General features: G+C 37.3%; 1 protein-coding gene and 1 long non-coding RNA gene across 8 annotated transcripts in view; one reads left to right on the top strand and one right to left on the bottom strand.

Annotated features, from left to right (window-relative positions):
* The window catches only part of SYT1 (synaptotagmin 1), a 542,097-nt gene that overhangs the window by 275,847 nt on the left and 247,692 nt on the right, over window positions 1–18,558 (bottom strand). Inside the window, exon 1 of one of the 4 annotated variants that reach the window (XM_072772878.1) lies at window positions 10,254–10,260. The exons of the other annotated variants lie outside the window; for them this stretch is intronic. The gene's annotated coding sequence lies outside the window, so the exon portion shown is untranslated. Of the gene's footprint in view, window positions 1–10,253; window positions 10,261–18,558 lie in introns of those variants that run through there. 4 annotated transcript variants of the gene reach the window in all.
* The window catches only part of LOC140602795 (uncharacterized), a 311,552-nt gene that overhangs the window by 284,787 nt on the left and 8,207 nt on the right, over window positions 1–18,558 (top strand). For 3 of the 4 annotated variants that reach the window (XR_012005704.1, XR_012005703.1, XR_012005708.1), the window contains one exon: window positions 13,637–17,186. The exons of the other annotated variant lie outside the window; for it this stretch is intronic. This is a non-coding gene — a long non-coding RNA (uncharacterized lncRNA). Of the gene's footprint in view, window positions 1–13,636; window positions 17,187–18,558 lie in introns of those variants that run through there. 4 annotated transcript variants of the gene reach the window in all.

Raw genomic sequence — 18,558 nt, 5'->3', positions numbered from 1 at the left:
AATTTTTCACAGTTTTATGGAAAAAAAATGATCATGGAAAAATATTTCCATTGTCTGTCCTGAATTGATTATTTCTATCTCAGGGTCTCCAGGCTTTCATAAAGGTTTTAACAAGAGATTGGAAAGAGTTTGCTGCCCACTCATGATGATGCTTCAGAAAAAAAAAAAAAAAAAAAAAGAGGTTCTTCAGAATGGATCAAAGGCTGTAATTTCCATGCCATTTCTGCCCAATTTTCTTTTCTCCTAATGTTTTCATTTTTTGAAATGGCTATGATTGCAATCCAATTTTGCCCACACAGCACTGCATGCCTAAATGAACCATTTATCACAAACTTTTTGTCTTTTTGATGCTTGAGATTTTATTTGCTTAGAAATCTTTCTTTTTTTTCCCCATTAATGTTTACCACTCAAGCTGCATTACAATTACCTTCAGTAATTACTACCTGTAGTGGCTTGTATTATTGTACTCTCCAGATGTGGCATCAAAAGTTCCTATTTCAAACCAATTATATGTTAGTACTGGAATTCATTGCTGCTTCACCAAATAAAGATTCCCTTCTACATCCTTGAAATATTTTAAGTTTGACTCTCATCCTGACTTATAAGTACCAGAACTTTAATATGAAATATCAATCCTAGGAGTTTTAATCTGAGATTTTCAGCACTCCCGTGGTGTATCTGTTCTTTTTCATCAGTTGACATTAGTTATTGTGATGGGACTGTTCAAGTTAAATATCATAGCTACTAGTGTATGGCATCGAAACACATATTTTAAGAAAACACATATTTTAAGAAACATAGCTCTTAGTTGGCAAGCTTTTGAATTTAAGGTCTTTTAATGTGGTTAATTTCACAAAGCCTACTTAAGATTGTCCAAACCCACATTAATGAGTATTATAACAAACCCTTCTCCCCTTTCAGTGCTCAAAGATTTAAGAAAAATGAGTTTAAATTTAGAATAAAACAGGTGTAGACCTTAAAGAATAGCACTTCAGCTCCTTTCTTTAATTTTCATTATATTTGCAATCTGGAAGTCTAGAAGTAAGAGAATACTAAAAGTAGATTTGACAAATGTCTGTGTTTTCATGTGCTTGGAGAATAAAGAAGGTAATTGTTAAGAATAGGTATGATACTAGCTAAGAGACGAAGGAGAGGAACAAATATTAGGTGGCTTAAATAGTAATTTTTAGTAATGATTGTTAAGATTCATTTTATAAATGATAATTACACTCTAGAGATTTAGGCATTTTTAAGTAGATATATGCTATATGGTTGTTCTGTAACCTTTACCTTTGTAGACATTTATCACAATTTCCCCAAGAAAAAGAAGAATTTTTGAATTTCTTCAAAAACCCAGGTCTGGTCTAAAAACTTCCAGAAAATATTCTATGATGAATTTCAACAGGCTCTGATTATTATACCATATTGTAAAACAAAGCCAGATCTTAAAGTTAATTATTTTCCAAAATTGCTAAAATTCAGACTGTGTGTGTGTGTGTGTGTGTGTTTGTGTTTGTGTGTGTGTATGTTTCCTATTGGATTCTGTGACAAGTCATTTGAGTACATTAGCATTTCACACCACTCAAAGCATCATCTCTTCTGCACTGCGATGTGCTGGTGTCAAGGGCTTGGACTCAACTTGGTTTAAATTCCAGATCTTTCATAATCATCTTTACAATCCTCAGCAAGTTACTGAAATTCCTTAAGCCTCCGTTTTATTTTCTATAAAGTGATGAAGATTGCATGAGAGAATATAGGGAGAAGGCCTGCTATATGATTTAAAATCTCTAAATACTGGTTCTGTTCCTTGTAAAAAACTGTTTCCTACACAAAGGTTAATTTACTTTCTCCTGTAACTTGTCGTGTACTTCAAAGGGTGTATGTGGATGTGTGTATAGTGTCGGTTCTGAGTGTGCAAATGTGCAGCTTATCTCTGGGAATACCTTTGGGACTAGGTGTGTGGTTAATGTATCGGGTTGTAAATTCTTTCATTATTAAAAGCTCTTTGAGGTCTGAAATAATTTTTGTTTTGTTGTGGTTGTTTTCTTTTTGTTTGTTTGGTTTTTTTTTTTTTGCATTTTCATTTTCCTTTTCTCCATTGGACCTAAACTACAATATGTAAAAAGACAGGCTGTGTAGATAGTATAATTGTTTAAAGCTTGGGCTCTGGAGCCCAACTGTTTTGAGTTTAATTCATTGGCTCTGTGATGTTGGGGAAGTTACTTAAACCTTTGTGCCTCTCTATACTCATCTGCAAAATAGGTCTCTTGATAATGATGCCAATCTCCATTGTGTTTTTGCTATGAGAGGAGCAAATTTAGTACATAAAAATCATTAAGAATGGTGATGGCACCTTGCATACTGTGAACACATGCACCTGTTATCTATTACTAATTTTTAAGTAACTTAGTTTCAGTATGGCTAAATGGTTCTTGCTGTGAACAGTATTATTTTATTCAAAAGCTCTAAATGAATTAGACAAAAATAAACGTATTTTTGATGAGTAATGTGAGATTATGATCTTTTAAATGTATATATAACAGAATAAGATACACCAAACTATATATTTTTTTAAAAAGTTAACATTCCAAATAAAGTTAGAAAAACAGATTTTTAATGAGAATGAGTCAAAGCTACATAGTTTGAGAAAATTGGGTAACATATTATTAGGCATGCAGCATATATTATATAATACTAAGTGAATTCGTTACCATCTAAAGCATTTGAGGTAAGAATAGAAATGAGCAGATAGAGTCTTGATACTTTTTAGATTGAATATTGTTCTGTAAAGTCTGGAGTGAATAATTAGTAAGTAAATCAATGAAATAATTATTGAGAAGAGAACAGAGTTTGTTAAATACAGAGTAGAGCTTATCATTAGAACACAGGAAGACATATCACGTTGCATAGTGAACACTACACATGCGTAGGGACTATGACTGGAACTTTCCTATTTAGTACAGAAATCTCCTATGAAACTTAAAACGTAAAGAATCATAGCAATATTTCATCCTCTGGACATCAAAGCTATAACAGTGTTTAATTCAAATGACTGATCCTTGAATTAGTTGATCTGTTGTTTAATTATTGTTAAGGGGAAAAGTCTGTATTTTTCCTCAAGGCCAAGCCTTTTCCCCTTTGTGAAGGATAATTTAACCCAGTCCAGCTTCTATTTTCCTGCTGTGTGTACTTCTCTATTAGGAGAATAAAGTTCCAATGGTGAGAAATGACTCAGCAAGAAATTCAATAGATTCTCTCCAACCAGTTTCTTTGTTAAGGGCCCTTTTCATGGGAAATATCACTAGCTCTTTTTTTATACATAGACAAACCGTAGGTAACTTAGTATATTCTTAGGTAATTCGTAACTATACAAGGAGTACTAAATAAAAAAGATGTACCTAGGTAAGTTCATCTGTTGCTTAAGGGAGTAGAAATTGATCAGAATAAAATTGTATCCATCCCTTTATTCATTTCTTCCTTGTACAATAAGTATTTGCTATCTAACTATTAAATATGAGGCCCTGTGCCAGACATATGGTAGTGAGTTAAGATAGAGATACAGTAGGTGAACAAAACTCCTTTCATGGAGCCTTCAATTTAGCAGAAGACTCAGTAAACAAACAGATGACTGCATAATTACCTTTGATATGGATTATATGAAGAAAAAGTATAAGGTCTTATCAGAGCATCCAATGCTTGGAAGTCGGGGCACCTGGGTGGCTCAGTGATTGAGCATCTGCCTTTGGCTCAGGTTGTGATTCCAGGACCTTGGATCGAGTCCCACATCGGGCTCCTTGCAGGGAGCCTGCTTCTCCCTCTTCCTGTGTCTCTGCCTCTCTCTGTGTGTCTCTCATGGATAAATAAATAAAATATTTAAAAAGGGGCGGGAAATGAAATCCATGCAAAGTAATTTAATAGAAGAAATCAATAACTAGGCATATTTAAAAGGCTAAAATATTCATCTGGAAGTTGGCATGGGAGGTTTGCCAAAGAAATATGAAAATGACCCTGAGGTACATTGTGCAGGACACATGTAAGGGTAATTATGACAAATGATTACAAGAAGGTAGGAAACAGAGTGATAAAAAGAAAGGGTAATTGAAATGGAGAAATAAGCACCAATAAAAGAATAAACCTCTGTGGCCTGGCTTGTAGAAATATATATTTTTTCAGATGGGATTAAAATAACTTCTGGGGATTCCATGAGGATGTTCGTGATTTTATTGCTTATAATTTTGTGGCTGGCTTTTATACAGCAGCCTAAAAGTTGAGGTTCATTGAATCTCACTTGTTCATTGATAATTTCTGATTTAAGAAGTTTTTCTAAAATAGTCTTTACGTTTTCATTCTAAATTAGTAAAATTTGCTATTATACCTTCCAGCCTCAAGAAAGTTATTACTTTTATTTCAACTTCCTATATGAGAAGAGAATTCAATATATTAATGAAGCAACTACTATGTACAGAATTCTCAGCTATGTGATTTTAGGCACCAGAAAGACTTACATCTCATGGTTTCTATTCCAAAAGAGCTTTGACACAGTGTGTAGTGTATGTGTACATTTGTGTTCAGGAGTCCTTCTTTTGTACACATCTATGAGGATCTAAAAGGATATAATTAAGATTGGGAATCGTAAAAAAATAGGTAAAATAATGAGGTACCAACACAATGAAAGGAATAAGATGAAATTAAATTATATTTTGAGGCAATCTAATGAAAAATAGGAACTAGAAAACCTTACACTAATAAACACTAGGGATTGTAAAAATTATATTACAGAAGATGTAAATAAGCATTGGTTCTTTGCTCAGAAAAGTGAGAGAAAATCTTTAGGAAATCATGAACCAAAAAAAGGTAGGTTTGCCATCCGATATATGGGAGTCTGAAAGGCAGAGTCGCAAAGCTTGGGAAAACTCTGGGTCATAACTAAAAATCACAGAATGGAATGAGTAGAAATATAAAATTTGGTCTATTAGGAGAGGTCTTCGACAGTAATATATACTGATTATTGGAGAGTTTTTCAAGGGGGAATGAATAGAAGCAGTTTCATCATTTGGGACATTTAGAAACAAAGACTGGACTATACCCTCAAGGGTAGGCAAACAGAATTGATGACTTTTTAAGCTCTTAACATTTTCAGGTTTCTATGATTTTATTCTTTTTCTACATTGCACTTCTTGAATTACTATGAACAAATGTTGTCATTGCCTCATGTAGCAGTCATTTTTTAAAAAAACCAATATATTTGCTGTCCCATGGGCATTTCCCAAGGGCAAGTTTGAAAAACAGCAATCTATAATTTGAAGTAATCTTAGATTTCAGAGTTAAATATAAATGAATAATAGTCACGAAGAGGAGTGAATTATAAAAATAACCCAAATAAAACTGATTCACAATTAGGGATATTAGTCCAATTTCCTTCTAACCAGTTGTGCAGGGACTATCATCCATTCAAGAGTATATTCCAGATACTATACTATGTACCTTTATATGTATTATTTAGTATTATATGTATATGTATTATATGTATTATTTATTTTAATCCTTCTGAATACTCTGATACTTATGGAGTTAGGTTATGCTCTTCAGTTTCTGTATGTGGAAACTAAGGCTTTGAGGCTTGCAAATACCAACTTCTAGCTCTTTCTAAGATGACTATAGGGAGAGTAAATTTTCAGGGTAAAGTCAGACTCTGACTCTTGATTGCTAAGAGTACCATGTGCTGAATATGATGCAGAGCACTGATATGATGAAAATACAGAGTTTCTTCAGGCTGACAGCTAAGTGGGATGGAAAGTTTTTGATTTGGGTGGTATGGGTAGATACAGCCTATTTCCATCTTGGAAAAGGTAAAACAGAATTATTGCTCATTTAAAGTGAAAGCTTATTGAAAGCTTACCCCACAGCTAACTCCTTGGGAGACAAGATTCTCAAAGCAAACCGAGCCAGGGTGTGAAGAGGTGTTTTGGTATTCCCAGTGCTATGTGAGCAGTTGTCATGACTGACCTGGGTATAAGAGTCTGGTTGAAAGGATTGCTTCTGGGTGCTAACTCAGCCACTTGTTAAGTGGGAATTATGCCACCTGGACTATGGATGCCTGTGATCAGGGTGCTCTTGGAAATATCCTTCCCCAGACTGTCAGCAGCCCTCTTTTCTCATCCCAGGGTGGGCTGAGCGCACTAACCCATGCCCTTCTGCCCAGTTGGGAAAAAGAAGTGTCTTGCTAAGGAATGTCAGGGAAGAGACTGGTGTCCTAAGGCTTGTGGCTCTATTCTCTAAATCATGAAGATGCTATTTTATGTTAAGTTGCTGGATGCACAATCCATATTGACTGGCATTATTGACTCTGCTTTCCCGTCTGCTTTTGGAATTCAGGGGTTATAACTTTGGTGTTTTGACAGTATATTGCATAGTTGCAGTAATAGATAGCACACTGTATTGACAGAAATTGAGAAGTCTAACTTTATCTATAGTAAAATGAGCTAATTTTGGAGGAAATTGGAGGTCAAAGAAGTGATGATGGATGTTACATTAGCAGAAGCCTGTTGTAGTTAAGTGTGGTGTGCTTTATCTTCCCTAATACCTCTCTATAACTCCCTACTTACAGTGTTTCAGGGAATCCACAAACATTGCAAAAATTCACAACCATGATGTGAGCATGCTTCTCCCAATTTGTTTTTTGGTAATAGGTTGATATTTTAAGTCCTGAATTCAGGCTTCAAGCTTTTGGTTTTAGAGAGATCTATCTATACCCTGAGCTAGCATATTCTACGAACAGGAAACCATCGGCCTATACTCAGTATCTTGGGTGAGGGAGTCTTATTAAATATTATCTTGAAGGTGGAAGTAAAGGAGGACAGCTTGAGCTGAGCTCTCTTCCATTTGAACAGAGTTAGTGATTTTTAATGAAATATTAGAAAAGAACGTGTCTTAAGGTAATTGGAGGATGGCTACTTGTTCTGATTTTGTGTTTTCAAAATAATACTCAAGATAAAATGACTGGGTTACGGGTGAAGCATGACTTAAATCTGCAGCAATGCCAATGTCTTCTTCTTTGATGATGGCAGCCCATCAGGACCGAGCACCCACCACTGCTGCAACTCAATGTCCTCAATAAAAATGACAGTTGAGCTGAGAATAATGAAGCTTTTTTTTTTCTTACATGTTGAAGAAAGATAAAACTTCAGTGTAACAAAGTGAGGATTTAAGCCAATAAAATCTGTTAGTGGACAAATTTATACATAAATTGCCTAAAAGAGGGCTTACGTTATACTAGTCACACACAAATGCTGCAAAAGATAACTATAAAATTCTGAAGATTTTTTAATTAAATTACTTTTCGGGTAACGTGTTGTGTGGTAAGTGATGCTTACTAGTACCATTGTTCCTATGGTAACAATTCTCCTAGCAACATGAAAAGATCTTGACAGGATCTGCTCTTGAGAATCCATTTTTGGAGCATCATCAGAGAAAACTGATGATACCACTCTCTATGCTAATCATCCATCTTTTTTTTTTAAACGTAAGATTTTTCTCAAAATCACAGACCCATAGAGTTACATGAAAACAACCCAGGGTTTGGAGTTTTGTTATTCCTGCTTCTTAATTGCCCAAGGACAAGCTGAGTTTGACCTCCTGTCTTAAAATGCACTTGAGGCCTAGGAATATATCCTTCATATCTATTTCTGTTTTCTGTTAGCAAAAGTGATATTCCTTAAGCTCCTTGGAGCTAATACAAATCAAATAAACTATTCCATTTCAGAACCCTGAATCTTGGACTCATGCAGGTATATTCCACAATATACAATATTTTCAGAACTCTGAAAAGAATTGCTTCTCAAGTGATTAAAAGCAGTGACAGTCATTTTATCCTGCTGCTCAAAAGATAAATGAAAGTTTATATGAAATTGTGATATGCCAATAGTGTCTTATTTCTCCTCATTTTACTAATGGGCACACTTGATTGATTAGCATTTTCTCCACCTCCAAGCGTTTTGCCAAATGGAAACATTGTATTCTATCTATCTTGGTAAGTGACTGTTTCCTGGCATGTGAGATTAATAAAAAGTCTTATTGCTAAGTCTCTCCTGGTTGGTCTATGTGAAGGTTGATTTGTTTTCCTTTTCTCTGGCCACAGCTTTAGTTTACTTATCCCAGCCAGCCATGTATTTATTTCCATCTTTAACACCTTCCAGAAAATGCACATTTTTCAGCCCTCTCATAAAAAGATAAATGATGTAGATTTTCAAGTAGCAAAGGGGGGCCTTGATTTCTCAATTATTTTTCAGTAGTACCTTCTGACTAGTAGAGGTGAGGGTGGGATGCTTACCTGGCACCACAGGGGCCGCTCTGGAATCCTGCATCGGTGGGCTGTAGCCTGGGGGAGCTGCGGAGTCCCCAGGTGCAGCACTGACCTGCTCTGTCTGTTGTCATTCAGTCAACGGTGATCCTGGCACTGCCTGAGCCCCTGTCCTCAGATACCAAACAAGACCCAGCCACACAGGATGACTGCATGGTGCCTGGAATCTGCTTCCTCTCCGCTCTCAGCAGTTCTGCTCAGGCCTCACACAGGACAGCTACTCAGGCACATTCAAGGGCATTCTCGGAGAAGCAGTATGCTAATTCTGTGTCTCAAACTGCGGCTAGCGAAGCTGGGTCCTGATGTACCTCAGGAGCACCCCGAAGAAGGAAACCCAAGCCCAGAGCCCTATGCTGTTGAAGCTAATGAATTATGCATCCTAATGCAATGTGTTCTTATGGCCCCGTGACGCTCCTTAGGAGATATGGGATCGATCAACAACAACAACAACAATAACAACAAAAAATCATGAAAGCAGTAGAAGCAATGAATATCACATCCTGGGCCCAACTTAATTAGGTCAGGTGTAAAATATTTCTGAAATATATGTCTCTTTATGTATATATACATACGACAATTGTTTTACAGCAGCTTTAGGTTCTCACGTATTGTTTTAATTAATATCTGGCCTTCCATGTCCAAATAATCATTACTCATCGAAATATTTTCAGTCTTTGCCCCAGTTACTCAATGATCTCTTTTTCACTGATGATACTAGAATGTTGATTTTCCTTGTTTTGTGCTATGACATGCAAAATAATTTCACTAGCATATATTCCTCATGTTTTCCAAATGCGCAAACCTGTATAACCACAATAGTATTAATGGAAGCAAACGAAATGGTTTATTTTGGTTAAATCATCCATTCTAAGCTTGTCCAATATCATATATAATAGCAGGCATTTAAATAATAAGTAAACTTAAGAAATAGGAAAGATACAAATATATATTATTTGTACATTTTCAAAGGAGTGCATTTTGGAAGAAATAAGGAATCTATGCCCTCAAAACATATTTAAATACAAAATTCCTTCGACCTAAATTAGGAAAAAAAATAAGCATAAAAAAAAGCTTATGTATCAGTATATAGACTGAATCTGATCAGATAAAGCAGGTATAGAAGGGGAGATAACGATGAATAAACTTAAGAAGGGGTGAAATATTTGTTGCTGAATGAAAAACATTATAGAACTTTGATATCTGAAAGGAAACAGATGGCATACATGCGTGTTTCCACAGATATAAATAGTCTGTGTTTTAATGAAACTCAGGATAGAAGGCAAGGGGAACAGGCTGGCCTACTTCTTAAAAGATGAATACTTAGGGAGTCTCCTCCCTTGACTCTGTGGCCTTGACAGCAGATCACTCTGATGTAGGCAGGCTGAGCTCAGGTTGGCGTAGTGACTAGAGCATAGTGATGCCAAGTAGCCATGGAGTTTTTCTGAGTGAGGCAATGAGCAGTTGTCACTGAGGTGCTGGCAGCCTGTTTACCTAAGGGCTTCTCCCTCTTAGAATTTCAAATCCTCAGGGAGTCAATACAACCAGGATATAAATTGGTGATGGCCAAGCGTTAACGTACACGAGTCAACTGGGAGTTTGTAAAAATAACAGTTCCTAGGCCCTAACCCCAGAGATTATGATTTAGTAGTAAATCTGGGGAGACATCCAGAAATTCTGCATTTGATGAGCGATCCAGATGACTCTGGTGCATGGGAAAGACGCGCACAGTCTTCTAGAAGTTGGTAGGCCTGGGCTTAAACTCATTCATGGGAATAGGAACTTAACGTTGCATATAGTAAGAACTAAATATATTTCAGAGAAGTCAAGTGGTTGTCATCTTCAGACTAATTGTATGCTGAAACCAGCTAGTAAAATAGTACTAAATCTAAAGAAGTGTTCTGTTAGGAAATGGGTTTTGGAGATACCTGAATTTTAGAGGGCACTATACTATAAAGGGAAACCTGACTCTGCTTCCTGTACCAGAAGAAGATGTGAGCTTCCTGGAGACTTTGTAGAAGAATCTGTGGAGTCTAAAGTTGGTAGGCTTTCCCTTAATAGAAGCAAATAGGTTATTAGCCAAAGTTCCCCTGGACTGTGCCGAATGGCCCACATTCTGAAAGACTGGTATAGCAAGAACTTGGCTATGCTTCTGATGCTAGCAGGGCCTCCCCCAGATGAAGTGAGTCTCTGGCAGCTGTGTGCCCCTCAGGGAAGCCAGGGGCAAGAGGAAAGCCATATGCTGCCTTTCTCCTCCTGCTGTGCAGAGCCACAGTGTTTCTATTAATTTCAACACACTTGCTAACTAAATTCAGAACTTTCTGTAGGTTCAGATGGTCTTTTCTTGCCAACCCCTAGTCCCCCTGAAACGCTGCGTACATGGCAACACAAATTGCAGATAGGTTTTGTGAATAATTTGGTAACTGAGGGATAGAACCATCACCCACTCATTCTGCACAGCGGCCTTGTTATTCTGCTTACTGGGTTGCCTATCGGTAATATAATTCTTTCCCCCCAAAGAGAGAAAGGTCTTGTCTCAGTGAAAGAATCAACCAAAACCAAGTAACATCTAGCACTGTAACTTCATCTACAATTTGGCTTTGGTAGAGATCTACTTAAATATCTGGAAATAGCTGCAATATGAAATGATAAGAAAACATTATAGGAAGAGATTGTAACACTATAATTTCTCAAAAGCACTATTAAAATCAACTCTACGTCTACTGAGTACTTAGAGGCCTATTAATCATTGGGGCATTTTTTTTTTTTGAAGTCCAGTAGAAAGAAAAAGAACTATGGAGTACTCTGGTAAAGTCATAGGCTTAAGAAGAACAGAGATTTGTCCTGTGCCCTGCACTCCAAACGTTATAGGAACACGAATATGTGTTTACTGCCATGGTCAGAAATCATTCATTCTTGGATAAGGAATTGAAGAAGAATTGGCAATGAGACTGTCGTCTGTGGCTCTCTGAGCTTGGCAAGATCTAGATCAGAAACTCTCTCATCACTAGATCTCTGGGACTCTCCACATTCCCATTCTTGCTTTCTCAAGTCCTCAGCATTCTAGCCTTTATTTCTGTCTCCAAGTTTGAGGTTTCAACCTTTCAGCCCCAAAGTGGACAGAGAATGAGGCTGTGAGCTACCTCCTGCCTAAGGCCCAGGACTAAGAACACAGGCATGGGGAGTCTTGTTTCAGTGGAGAGGTTGGGAGCTATGAGACAGGCTTGGGTGATTCTGATGAAAGCAGCATGTGGCTGAGCTGTATCAGAGCCTGTGCTAAAGGACAAACCAGTGCTACTGGTCCTGCCTTTATTTAATATTTGGATATTTTGCTCACCCTTGAATTTTGGATGAATTCTGACTTTAAAAAACATGGCATTTGGGACACCTGGGTGGCTCAGTGGTTGAGCCATCTGCCCTCGACTCAGGGCGTGGTCTTGGAGTCCCCGGATCGAGTCTCACGTTGGGCTCCCTGCATGGATCCTTCTTCTCCCTCTGCCTGTGTCTATGCGTCTCTCATGAATAAATAAAATCTTAAAAAAACCATATTAAAATATTATGTAGTTGATTACAGATTATTTGTATACTATCTTAAATTCTGTGCATGAGGCAGGTGACTTACTTGCCTCATCCTGGTCCCACCCTGAGTAGAAGCCTTGATAAGTGCAATGCACTTAACAGGTAAGTACACAGTATGTGATACAGAGGTTAACATATGCAAATGAAAGAAAGGGAAGAAATTCACATTTATGAGAGACTACTACATATATGCTAGAGAGTGTATTTATATATATAAAAATACAATGTATCACATAATATCTATTTACTGATATATATCCTATAGTACATATGTGTTGATATATATATTTATGTATAAAAACAAATATGCTATATAACACACATTTAGTCCATGGATTTTATATATGAGAGATGAGAATACAATAGCTTGGGAAGGTTAAATAACTGGCTCAAAGTTGCAGGGCTGGGGTCAAAAGGAGAAGGTGAATGGACATCAGAGTAATGTGTTTGTAAATTGAAAGCAAGTCATAAACACTAATGGATTAATAATTATTGGTGTTATTGCATTTGGGAAATGCAAAAAATATTCAAGTTTTTATTAAAAAGCTATGTTTACACCTCTTTTACTAAAATTAAAAATATAAATTTGATGCTGAGAATGTAAGTTTCTAATGTTATCCTTCTAAAATTTTATAGGAAATTTTTTGGTTACACATGATTTCTCAAGTTCTTAGTTTGAATGACTGCTTTTTTAGCAGTTCTTTTTTTGCGTACCCCAGTAATATTTAGTGAGCTAGGAGATAGAAGTAAAAATATTTAAATGTCAGAGAGCTTCAGAGGTAAAGTATTTCTCTATTAATCAGTTCAGGCGAAAGCTATATGAGTTAGAGGTAAGATCGGGGAAATCAATATTAATTATTTATGTTGCTCTTCTTGTCATGGTGAAATAAATATCTATGAATGACGTGATGGTTAAATCAGTATGTGTTGGGGTTTGAGAAAGGACATGAATATCTATGATCATAGTTTTATGCATTATTGCTTGCAGAGTAGAATAAATATCTGCTAACAACATGACAGCAAAGAGATTTGTGCCGGGATAAAGAAGGAAATATCCATAGTCAATACAAAAGCAGGATCGTATACATAAATACCAGTGCTGGGAAAGGTCAGCAACGCTCACAAAAAGTTAATAATATACTGAATATTTAAAGAATTAAATGATAGAATTACAGCGAACTGTAATTTTTTTTCATTTAAGATCAAAGAATGTACATTAAAATGTTTATGAAATACATATTAAAAACTAAACAGGTTCAAGATTTTATTTTTACACTGATGGTTTAATTTTCAGTATTTTCAAAGGTACCTTAGAAGCAGCCCAGAGATAGGATAAAATGTTAGTGTTAGGAGTCAGGCAACCTTGGTTTGGGGAACAGCTTTTGCCGCTTATGATTTATGACTTAGGAGAGGCATTTAACTTCTCTGAGCCACATTGTTCTTATATAATTGTGGGTAATGATAGCTACTTTATGGGTGGTCATGAATATTAATGATATAAAGTTCCAAGCACTAAAAAAAGTTCCAGATACAATACCTAAAATGTATCAGTTAATGCAATAAATGGTAGACCTAACTACTGTTTTTGGAGGCAAGGAATACCGCTTTGGAACAAATATTTGACATGACCTATGGAAATGACTATGCACACTTTGCATACATGGAATAATGAAAATAATCGGTATTTTTCTTATTTCCCAGACAAGTCATACCTGCAGGATTAAAATTGGAGAGGAAAATCAGGACGGGTAGGGACCGCTTCCTCTGAGCTTGTGGAGCAGCACTTACTACTGGAAATGCAGAAACAGAACTCGACATACCAACCTGTTTTCCTCTCAACATGTTTTTATGGAGAAGCAGTACCGGAAACTTTTCAGGAGTCCTGCTCTGGCTAGCCGGCATCAGCCGCGGGTGATTACGCGGCAGCTGAAGGGGAGACCCGTGCAGGAGGTGGCCAAAGGCCTTTCAGCTTTCACCTGGCTGGCATTCCCAGCTGTCCCCGCCCTGCTGTTCTTCTGGGCACAAACAGACCTCGCAAGCATGGTCCATGGTCTCCCCTGCAGACCTGGCCCCACTCAAGAGAGCAGAGTTCGAAAGCAGAAGGGAAGAGAATTTACAGTGGCTGGGGGAAGCTTTTAAAGGATACCCTTACTGTGTCAAAAAAAAAAAATATGCAGAGGGAGCCCATATTTAAGATTGGCTACGTGTCCTTATAATTATTGAAAAACATGATTTTTTTCCCTCTAAATACAAGGGATTTACCATTTATATGAAATAACCTCATTTAATAGGTTTTTCTTTTGGTTTAACAAAAGTAATAAGTTACTGACCAAGAAGAAATATCTGAGCAAAAAATGCATTGGGTAACATTAAAAAATGAAAATTGCAGAGATAGACTAAGCTACCTTCAATAATAACTAAAATGTCATTGTTGGGGTATTACTATGAAGCTATGGAAAATAATGTAATAGTAATGTGTAAATACAGAAAGAAAAAAAAACCTTGGGGGGAATAAAGGCCTGTTTGCAATAAGGAAATAGCTCACCCCACGTGCATGCGTGTGTAATACCTGAAGGTTGCTGCTGGTCAAGGCCGGCAGTACAGGGTGGGGGTTGACAAAATGACTCTAGGATCCTCACATTTGGGTTCTAAGCCCAGCCTCACCTCTTGCGAGCTGATGGGTCTCGGACAAGTTACTTAACTTCTCCATGTCTCTCTCTCGTGTGTGTGTGTCTGTGTGTGTGTGTGTAAAAATGAGGTAAAATACTGTTGTGCGAGGTTTAACCAAGGTGACGCAGTGAGCGGATGTCTGGCTGTTAACTAGAGCTTGATAGCAGCTGAAAGGATGTCTACTCCACTAATTGGAATGATGTGTTTATTTTTATAATAATGGAAAATTAAGAGAATTTCTGTCTAAATGTTAAATTTAAAAATAAAAGCATTTATCGTAAACATAGACCTATTTTCCAGGCTAAGTTGAACTCAGCCCAAGCCCTTACAGGCATCTAGGAAATTTCCAGGCAGTGTTGTCTCAGGCTACCATTCTGGACTTCAGAGCCATGGCAAGGCTTGGAGTGAAAGCTTGCCACTTTGATTTGCCTCCTTCAGTTCAAATAGCAAAAGCTTTTAGTTAACAGCTTATTTTAATTACTCTTGCCAGAATCTTATTTGTTCGGAAATTCAATCATTTCAAAAAAAAACACCTGAATCCCTCAGTCTTTCTGCTTCTGCCAGGAGAGTAAGCATCCATTTACCACCACCACCAACCCCTGTCTCCTGGAAGCCCTGAAAATAAAGGCCTGGTGTTGATCAAGCTGAGGTCCTTTTCCAATCAAAAGCAAGACACTTGTGTCAACTAAGCAGCTGTTTCTCATTCAGCTTTCTTTTTCCTCCTTATCACAGAATGAAATGCTGAATAATTATTTCACGGATGTCCAATCTTGCCTCCCCGGTAGATTGTAATTTCTTTCGTCTTGAACTCCAGAGTGTCCAACTTTGTCGTAGGCACATGGTAAATACTTAATGAAACCCTCTTCCTTATTTATTAGCATCTGCGAAAAGCTTAGACTAATTTTATACTTATGAAGAAACAAAAACTATAGATTCAAGGGATGAAATGTGATGAGCGAGACACACACATTCACCAAGCAACATACAATTTAAAAATGTCTATATTTTTAAAAACCCTGAATGCAAAATGAAGGCTCATTCTACTATTCTAGGACAGGCAATGTCTTTGAAAGCTTGGTTGCCTACTTCCATGAAGCCACAATCAAATCTTGCTACGCACCAATCATCAGAGTGTGCTAAAGTGCAAAATCTTCGTTACCTTGACATTTCATTTAGCTTCTGCTGAATACTCAGTCAATTCTTCCAAATTCAGAAAAATGTTCCTCAGCATTTACCTTGTCATTTTGATGATGCCATACATCCCACAATCAAACAGAAATTGTCAGGGCTCCTTTTCTTTTATAGGAATTCAACTATGCCTTTGTAAACCTGAATTACTTGCATTGATTGGTGAAAATGATTTATTATTTTTTTCACACTTCTATATTGCTCAGGGAGAGGAAGATGTAATTACTCAGTTTACGTATACACAACACAACACTGTTTTTAAAACTTTTACACTTAGAGTGTAGATTTGGGGTTGACACCCTGCAACAAGGAAAATGCAGTCTCTGAGATTTGAGGCAATTCACAGAGTCACGGTGAAATCAGAATGGACTTCTTATTGGAGAGAGTGGCAGAAAATTGCCAGCATGACTGGCACTTCTGGATTCAAGAATAACAGATAATTTCTGGTATCTGAAGCCTGTGATCTACAGACACGGATGGCTACCAAATCCACCACTCTAGCTAGGCTTCTCTTTTGAATTCTGGTCTATTTGTTGGAGGTTTATACCAAATGGCCTGCTGTCCCTTCAACCTCCGACTCTCTAAAGTTGTGCTCCTAATCGTTCCTTTCAATACTGGTTACTTTGTTCATCTGTCCTCTTCCTAACAAAGTCGCCATGATTTCCCCAGACACTGAGATGCTAGGGGTGACATTTAAATTTTCCTGGTCATGGAGCAACCCTTGGATTTTGTGATTCTTCTTTGGGACTGCCTTTCATACCTAACTCTTTTCCATTCTGGCTGGTTTCTCCCACATTCAAGTCTTTCATCCCTTCAGCATTTCCTTCCTTACCCTAAGTTCCCGTCCTTGTGGAAGCAGTACCAGGCAGGAACAATGACCAAAAAAATCCTTTTGTTCAAGGACACCTTTAATACCAATTGTCCAATGGGAACAAAAACCACTCTAGTAAACCCATGCTCCAAATTATTGCAGGATTCAACTACATGACTTCAAAGGAAACAAAATGGGATCTTCAACTCAGAAGGGAAAAAAAATTAAACAGCTTGAACTAAATTATAATAGCTTCAAACATAGATGATTAGCTTCCTGCCTCTACATTCTTTTCTCCTTTACCCCAATTCATGATGCTCCTTTTCTTTTTTTTTTTCATGATACTCCTTTTCATTAGAACTAATATTCCTGCAACACATCAGTGTTTCTTATGTCCAATAAAATCAGCCTTTCAAAGTGGTTGTTTTTAACTCCCCACATAGAGAAGAGCCCAAAGAAATGTTTCACATCTTAAGTTTATTTTAGAGATTGGATCATATGGTATTTGCATTTTGTAAGGTCAACCAGGATATGTTAGTTCATTGTTGGTCTTCTGTGTGTTAGTATTTGTTTTTTTTTTTTTGTTTTTTTTTTTTACAGGATCCCTTTTTTCTTTTTAATTTATTTTTATTGGTGTTCAATTTACTAACATACAGAATAACCCCCAGTGCCTGTCACCCATTCACTCCCACCCCCCGCCCTCCTCCCTTTCTACCACCCCTAGTTCGTTTCCCAGAGTTCGCAGTCTTTACGTTCTGTCTCCCTTTCTGATATAAAGAAGATGTAGTTTATGTATACAATGGAATATTACTCAGCTATTAGAAATGACAAATACCCACCATTTGCTTCAACGTGGATGGAACTGGAGGGTATTATGCTGAGTGAAGTAAGTCAATCGGAGAAGGACAAACATTATATGTTCTGTGTGTTAGTATTTGACTTTCAACAGTTGAGTGTGCAGAGTTGGGTCTGTGCACAATGGAGTTAAATTGAAAAACTAGAGAAAATTTCAATGAAAATTAAAATAATCAAGCATTTTAGAATCCCCAAATCTTTTTGGAAGAATACTGGGATTTATCAGAGTATAGTGACAGAAATATCTAGAATAGATCATCCCTAAGGAGCTTCCGTGATTTGTAAGTTCCCACATGCAGCCGCACATAAATAAACAACGTGATGGCAATGAGGGACAGAGTTATAGGACAGACTGAGTCACATCCAAAGAGTTTAGACTCAGGAAGACCTTAAAAGGCCACTTTCTTCCCTGACCACTTTCTAGATGGGGAAATGGAAGACCAAAGGGAAGTGCAATAATGTGTCCAGAGTTGCTTAAAAGGACTGTAGTAGTCCTTGTGGCACAGCAGGCAGCACCCACTTCCTATCTGGGCCAGTTCCCTCTGACATGCCTGGTCCTCTGAAGGTGATTGCCACGGCCTGGGGCCTGATGCACACTGTGTGGGTTTGCCTCACAGCTGAGGAATCTGCAGTTGAGAAAACTCAACTCTTTCATGATGGGAGCCAATGAGATCTTCTATAAGCCAGCTTTGATTTTTGCTCTGGATGTTTAGCTCCAGAGCCGTTTGCCATATACACGTTCTTGAGAAGACTAGGAGCCAAGGCAGCTGGTTGCTGTGCAGAACAGGACACCTGTGAACCGTCTCTGAGCAATACGATGATGGGTCTCTGTTAGTTTGAAGGTGGTGGACAATTTGCATGAGATGACAAATAATAGGTAATAGCTATTATTACTAGCGTGACTCTATGTTCCAGTTTGTCCGTGGCAAACCTGGTGTAGAACAATTTAATACCTTGTTTTAGCACCTCCTCTAACTCTCAAAAGTGTTCCACATTAGTATATAAATGATAGAGTCACTTAGTAATAGCTCACTGTGAAAAAAACACTCAATTTTTGAAAAAGAATCCTTTCCAGATGATCATAAAAAATTCTTCTTAG

The sequence above is a fragment of the Canis lupus genome, chromosome 13, assembly GCF_048164855.1.
Source record: "Canis lupus baileyi chromosome 13, mCanLup2.hap1, whole genome shotgun sequence".
NCBI classification, from domain to species: Eukaryota; Metazoa; Chordata; class Mammalia; order Carnivora; family Canidae; genus Canis; species Canis lupus.
Note: the sequence above shows the minus strand (reverse complement) of the source record. Positions and strands in the feature narration are given on the sequence as shown.